At 43.6% G+C, this 6,000-nt stretch overlaps 1 long non-coding RNA gene across 1 annotated transcript in view; it reads left to right on the plus strand.

Annotated features, from left to right (window-relative positions):
• The window catches only part of LOC135237295 (uncharacterized), an 84,926-nt gene extending 79,182 nt beyond the window's left edge, over positions 1–5,744 (plus strand). Inside the window, exon 2 of the long non-coding RNA XR_010324796.1 lies at positions 4,341–5,744. This is a non-coding gene — a long non-coding RNA (uncharacterized LOC135237295). The remainder of the gene's footprint in view (positions 1–4,340) is intronic.
• The last annotated feature ends 256 nt before the right edge of the window (positions 5,745–6,000 follow it).

Consider the following 6,000-nt stretch of genomic DNA (forward strand, 5'->3'; position numbering starts at 1 on the left):
GGTGTGATACATATGAAAATACTGTGTGTGTATTTGCTCATGTGTAGTGTGCATGTGCATGTTAATATGTGTGTGTATGTGTGTGTCGCATGTTTATGCTTATAGTCAGTACAAGTGTGGAATACTCATGTGTGTCTGTAGTGCAATATGTGGATGCGATGCATGTTCTTATGCATGTGTGTTTATGCATTCATTGCATTTCATCATAATCTGCAAGGGTGTATGCCAGGGTGTGCATGTTGTGTGTGTGTGTGTGTGTGTGTATGTATAATTTGTCCTGCAGTATGTATGTATGTGAGGTTGTTCCTGACAACTGTGGCAGCGGGCTCCCACTCATTATGGGGTTTATGAGAGCTGGTGCTGTCTGTTAGCAGGGCTGGGCGGGGCGGGGCGGGGTGAGGGTCGTTGGACAGAGTCTCTGCACACAGGCACAGCTGCTGCAGTCTGTCAGCTGGGGGGCCGAAAGGTCCAGCACCCCCCCCGGCCCCTGGGGAGCGGTAACACTACACCGCCACAGGAACCACCCCCAGAAGTCCTCAGCCATTGCCCAGCCAGTGTTCATTCTGATGCCAGGGGCCATGAATGATCACCCACACAGTCAGACATGGCGCCATTCGCGATATTCTGCAAACTTTCGCTGGAGAGACTGGAAGTGACAGCATGCAAATGCGCACGTGTCACGTGTCACATGTGATTTGCACATAAAGCCAGGAATAGTCAGTTTCGCACTGTATTTTTTGTCTACACGTGTTTACACTGAGAGGCAAGGCAGGCTGTCACAGGTGTAATGAGGGGGGGCTCATGAATCTCTCTCGGTGTGAGGCCTTCTCCCTCGTATGCTGCTTGGGTCCATGCTGGCATTCACGCATGCAGGTAATTGTATACAGATCGGAAGGAAACACAAGGACAGCCACAGGCATTCATTATTGTAAATGATATGGAAGCGGTGTGAAATGAGTTCGGCTCGCCTCTCTGTGAGGGGCTGGAGTAGCTCTGATTGTAGCTCTGATTGTGCCACGCCCAGCCTCAGAATCAGCATTACTGGCCCATGTGATGCTGAATCTGAGCGGGGAAACGCCCCTTTATTCTCTCTGCAAGGCTGCCCTCCGCTTGTCTCTGAACTGAGGTCACAGTTGTGTGTGTTCATCTCTGCAGCGCATGATTGGTTCATTCCCCCATCATAATCATGTATCTCCGCTGTACGAAAACCGATACTGTGCTCGTTTACTGAAGAGCTGTAGGGTATGAAGGAATTCCTCCTGGTCTTTCCTACTTCTTTTGCCAGTTGTGTAAACAGGGTCATGCAGGACCAACAGTAGTGACTTATATTGAACCAGTTTACGGTCTGTCTACTTTTGACAAGGTGTTCCAGCGAGGGGTTTTTAAAAACAAACCTCAGTGCCCTTCCCGACTCCCTGCTGTTTAGTGTATTAAGATCATCCAGTTATTTCTATTTTATTGGATTGTGCAGCTTTAAAATTCCTTTATGGCTTCAGGAGTGTTGGAAAAATTTCCAGCAGGTGCTTATAAAAGATATAAGCCATAATGCCTAATGCCTAACAACGTTCATTATGCAAGGTCCCACGTGCACATCCCCTGGACTGCCTGGCTTCGTCTTTCATGTAAATTAGAGGCTCGTTTGTGTTGTTCTCAACACCTTGCGCCTCACAGGAGATGAGATCTCTTTCCTGTCACCTAGCCGTTAAGTGCACCTCCCTTGTTTTATCACTGGACGCTAATGTTTCTGATTAAAAGGCACTTAAATAAGAAAAAAAATAGTTTTAACACACTTTTAACAGGAAATTGTGTGCTTCCTTTTTTAATTTAATCCAGAGCTTTTTATTGTTTTAATTTGCATTTATTAGTCTTATTATGTTGTTTCTGGCAGGCATACTTACTTCCTTAATGAAAAACTGGTCTTGCAGATGGCTTATCATTACCATCCCAACTTGTCCTACTACCGAGCGTTAAGCAAAACCTGGAGACAGAAAGGAGAGATGTTTATAGGAAAATGTGCTTACTGTACATGCAGGGATAATATGGGAACTGTGGTTGGTGCACTTAGTTATTTTAAAAACATTTTCTGTTCCCCGTCTCAATGTTAAATTGTATAGGTAGGTTAGGTTGGTAGGGTAGGTAAATTGGAGACCATAGGTATGAGTGTGTGTGTGAGTGAATGGTGTGTATGCCCAGCGATAGATTAGCGGCCTGTCCAGGGTGTATTCCTGCCTCTCACCCAATGCACGCTGGGATAGGCTCCAGCACCCCCCGCGACCCAGTAAGCAGGTAAAGATAATGGATGGATGGATGGTCCTGTTCACAGTTTGACACTTGGCATTATATTATTTCTGAACCTATTATTATTTCTGAACCTAGTTCCTGTCGTTACACATCCAATCACAAAGGCCAGTTCTTTTACTCCCTGTCCAGGGTTTCTGTAATACTCTTGGGGCGAATGTTATCATTAGTATGGTGGCGATTGTTGACTTTCTAAAGGTCAGCACAAGTGCATTGTCCAAGCTTGGTAAGATCACTCAGTGTGTGTGGAAGAACAGAGATGGAGAGGCAATTTGTCTAACTTTGTGCCTTAAAAAAGGGAACTTTTCAGATTGTTTTTCCAAATGTAGAAAGGACAGGTTGTAATATAAAGGATGCCTGGTTATTGTCTGCTGTCTGCTGTGTGTTTGATGGCTGGCTATGTTGGTAAAACCTCTCCCTGTCAGCGTTTGACATTTGGATGTTCTAAAAAAAAACCCAGACAGCTTGTAAAGGTAAAATCACATGGAGCTCAGAAAGGTAGCCTGCTGCTTTAAACTTCGGCAGCCAAAATAATTCTCCTCTGCTTTATACCTGGATACATTAGTAAATAAAATACATTCCTAGAGGACACTTTAACATGTAATTAATACTGTGGAAACTGAGATTACCACTGGTTTAATTACTGCCAGAACAAAGCTACAAGAAGAGAAGACTTTGAAAAATATTGCTAGAGTAATGCAAGCAATGGTCCTATTTACTAAGCCATTCAAATTCTTATAACCGGTTCTCCACATCCATGCCCCCCCCCCCCATCTAGAACTGATTGTCTACATAATCCCTTGAATTGCTACCCACTTTCATTGAAAAAGACAATCAAGCTGTCAGTTGACTTACCTGGTTACATAAAGGTGTATTTTTACACTTTCAAAGCCATGGACCTCTCAGATTTCTGAACTATCTCAATTCCCATTGTGTTTGTGACTCGTAGGTTGGTTGGGGGATCTACTCATAAACCCCAAAAGCCATTTCCTTAAGTACTAGCTGTGAAGTAAAAGAGGAAAAATGAACTCCAGTGTTTTAGTGCAGAGCGATTCGGACTGTCAGGTGGTCCAGTGTTTGTATGCTCGCTCTTAAGAAAATACCTTTTTACAAATTGCTCAAATTAAAGAGGAGCATCTTGAATGTGAATGAGATGTGGAACAACAAACTTAAAATTGTCAGACACTTTTCATTTCAAAATGCAATTACTCATCAAACTGTGTCACTGATTGCTTTGCTTGGGATTTTTGTTTGGGCTTAGGAAATGGCATTTGTGCCCGGCAAATTAAAATGTATTATGCATTACAAGAGTAGCTCTGGGGTTCGCATTTGCTCTATTTGATTTGCAGTTTGTTTTGATTAAGAACATGTTGCTCTTCATTCTGCATTGAGTTATCATGACATTGAAATACCTCAACTGAAGATTCCCCCATACTGAAAAGACTGCATTTGCACTTGAAGTGGGCCAATGAACACTGTGTATTTTTCTTAGTCATTTTGGTGTGGAAAAACCACAAATCTCGCACAGTCATTTTGTGAGAGGATTCCTTGCATCCCTTTAAAACCGAAAACATTGCCACTCACGGTTTATATTGCTCCCATAACTCTCACAGCTTCTCACACCTACCTCCTAAATATTTATCAGGGTTATATTTGTACCACAAGTTCTGTTTAAATATCACTGGGTACCAATTTCTGGGTTTTTCCTTTTGCTGGACAGAGGCTGTAGCATGTGTAAAATTTGCTATCATTAACTATGCAAGCATCATTTTAATCCAGACCTGGGTCAAATAATTACTTGAAATATGTTATCCCTTAAGACACCCGCACAATTTCTGCATATTGCTGCCAAATGTTAATAGAAACATTAATTAAAACACCAAAAACAAAAATTCTTCTTTCATTATGATTTCTTGTTTTAGCAAAATTAATTTCGAGCTCACAGGGACCTGCAGGAATGCTTTCACATTGTACTAGCATCTAATGAGTTGAAGTATTTTTATTTATTATATTTCATTGTTCTGCTGTATTCTTATCTACAGGAATGACCATTTTATACCATGAATGTGTTGATGACGTGGGGCCTATGTGTGTCTGAGAATGAAGAGAACCACCATCCTGACACAATCCAGGAAGAAATCCATGACCAGCATCCTGACACATTACAGGAAGAAATCCATGACCAGCATCCTGTCCCAATGCGGAAAGCGAGTGACGGCCAAAATGCTGACCAGCAGCTTCAGGTATGTGTCCGTGAGCATAAATAAATGCAAGAAAGCATGTCAGCCGGGCAGTCAGCTGGGCAGTCAACCTGTTATGTCTGTGCTCACAACTCTGCTAGACTGGACCGAACATTCACAGTCGTGCTAGCTTGCCCCCCAGGCAGACGCATCGGTGTGCGAGAGAGGGGGCGTCCCCACGGAAGTGCCCGTGTCACTGCTGGTGTGTCACCAGAGGGCCTGAAGGCCGGGGCAGGACTCCAGCCCCTTAGATATGGATCAGGAGGAATAACGGGAGCAGGGCCATCAATAAAGATGAAGCATGGCTCCGGCTTTGACAGCAGACTGCTGTTGTGGCTGGCGACGGTGTGTGATCTGCATGGCCACTCCATCAGCGCGAGACCCCCTGTTCCGCTGATGGATGCCGGCGCCGCGGAGCCCCTGGGCCAGCGGGCGCGTCGCTACGCGTTCCGGAAACATGGCCGACTCAGAGCCTGCTCTTGGGAGTTTGCCACTGTTTGTCAATTATTTTCCCCCCGCACATATGTATGTGTGTGCGTATGTAGGTATGTATGTATGTATGTATGTGAGTTAGTGAGTGAGTCTGTGTGTGCCTGTGTGCATGTGCATGTGAGAGAGGTATAATTTTCTCTATATTCTGGATGGAAGGCTGATTTGATGGATTGCGCGGCAGAAATATTTCATCGACTGATTGAGCGCAGGCTTTTTTCGTATCTGACAAGCAAATTTCTTGCTCACTCGATCTTTTTAATATTTCTCCTTTTACTCGTAGGCTGCTTGTCAGGTAGGTGTATAGCTCCTCACTGCCGCTCTTAGTATTGTCACTTCGATTCACTGCCCCCCCACACACACCCCCCCCCCTCCCCTGACCACCACCTCCTTCTCTCTCATAGGGTATTAGTATGCTATTGGTTGTGCCTGATTTGATGAGCCAGGGAACTAAAAATCTTTAACATAGAATGAAAAAAGAAATCCTCATGCTCAACAAAATATCAATGACTTACGCTTCAGTAGTTTCAGTGATAATATTTAGCATGTGAATCGAAGGATATTGAGTCCTTGTTCCATTTCCTCCACTCATAAGGTGAACAGGTGAATCTAAGGCTATAAGGAAACTTTTGGAAACTGAGAGTGACTGGGCGTCATTCACAAAACTTTTCTAAAATTCTTCTTACTGTTTTCTTAATAAAAGTTGCTACGGAAATATACCGTGGGATTCATGAAATGTGTAGACTTTCAATTTTGCGCATATCCCAGGTGTATCAAAGAAATATCAATTGTTTAAAAATTGGATGTGTGTGCCTGTTCATGTTGATTTGCATAAAGAAACACCCTGGCAATTCTATAAAAGGCATGCTGACTTCAGGGTCATGTGCAAACACTGGCAATTCATTGCTCCCCACAAATATATCTGCTGTATGCTGTCCCTGAAGATGTGTTTTCTTCCCAAGGCATGATTAGC

Source organism: Anguilla rostrata, chromosome 13 (assembly GCF_018555375.3).
Source record: "Anguilla rostrata isolate EN2019 chromosome 13, ASM1855537v3, whole genome shotgun sequence".
In the NCBI taxonomy this organism is placed as follows: domain Eukaryota; kingdom Metazoa; phylum Chordata; class Actinopteri; order Anguilliformes; family Anguillidae; genus Anguilla; species Anguilla rostrata.